General features: G+C 31.8%; 1 protein-coding gene across 1 annotated transcript in view; it reads left to right on the top strand.

The window, feature by feature from the left end:
- NBN (nibrin) overlaps positions 1-1,269 on the top strand; it is a 47,508-nt gene that overhangs the window by 35,509 nt on the left and 10,730 nt on the right. The window lies entirely within an intron of this gene.

The raw sequence follows: 1,269 nt of genomic DNA, 5'->3' as shown, positions 1-1,269 counted from the left end.
AAATGGATAAGTCGTATTATAATCATGATACAGTAAAAAGAGAGAAGTCCGGGTGTAATTCCTACCCTTTACTCCATAGATATGTGACCTTGGACAATAATTTTCACACTTAGGAACTTCAAGTCCTTTTATAAAATGAGGTTGACACTTTTCCAGCAGGGTTGTTGTTTATTACTCTGTTTAATAATGAATGAAATATTTGTAAACTCTAAAATATTTGGCCATTGTTATTTAATAGATATCCTGATTATATTCTGTTACTATTAGATGAACCTTTTCTTCTGAATTTTTCCTTTTTTTTCTTCCGACTTTTTCCTTTTTTTTCTTCCTGACTACCTTTCTCTTAGACCTTTTAGCAACTTTCATTGAATTACAGTTAACTCTTGAAAGACATGGGTTTGAACTACATGGGACCACTTACACATGGGTTTTTTCAATAAATATATTGGAAAATTTTTATGTCATGAGTGTATGACATACCTAAACAAACAGTTAAGTAGCCTATCAAACAGTACAGGTTATTAGTACTTACGTAGTTAAAGTTTTAGGGAGTCAAAAGTTATATGAGGATTTCTGCAGGGATTGGGGAGCTATCAGTGCCCCTAACCCCTGTGTTTTTCAAGAGTCAGCTGTACAGTGTACAGTTCAGCAGTTAGAAGAACTAAGATGGTCAGCCTTGAGCAGCTGTAACAGTGGTGACTTGTAACTAACTAGATAGTTAATAGTAGATGATATAAAACAAAGAAACTCATCTAGCAACTGAATGATAATAGGAAGGAATCTTCAGGCTGATTTAAAAACAATCTGGAATAAAAAATAGCTTGTCACTGAATGAGATTGTATACAGAATTAATGATTGATTTTTTTGAGGTGTCAACAATAATAAAAGATACAAACTATTAAGAATTGAAGCTTAAATATGGTATATGAGGGCCTGCAAAATGGAATTTATAATAATCCTGGTATACAATTTTAATGAAAAGAAGCAGACAATGCTAAGATTTTGTGTCAAGAAAATATATACAAGAAGGGAAATTGTTTATTGAGATGGTATTTATTAGAATAGTCTATAAAGTTAAAAGAAAAATACTGCATGGTTTTTAGCCTTCTATCACAAAAGAGTGTGTTATAAGTTTTTCCAAAGTTGTAGAGCACTTGAGTAAGTAATTTTCTGGCTTTGGAATAGATATGACTGGATTCTAACTACGAAGTTCAGCTACCAGAAATAAGCCTGTGTTACTGTTTTCTCAGGTATTTTAACTTTTTTTT

This window comes from Galeopterus variegatus, unplaced genomic scaffold (genome assembly GCF_000696425.1).
Source record: "Galeopterus variegatus unplaced genomic scaffold, G_variegatus-3.0.2 Scaffold3872, whole genome shotgun sequence".
NCBI lineage: Eukaryota > Metazoa > Chordata > Mammalia > Dermoptera > Cynocephalidae > Galeopterus > Galeopterus variegatus.
The sequence above is the reverse complement of the archived record's forward strand: the minus strand, read 5'-3'. Positions and strand labels throughout refer to the sequence as shown.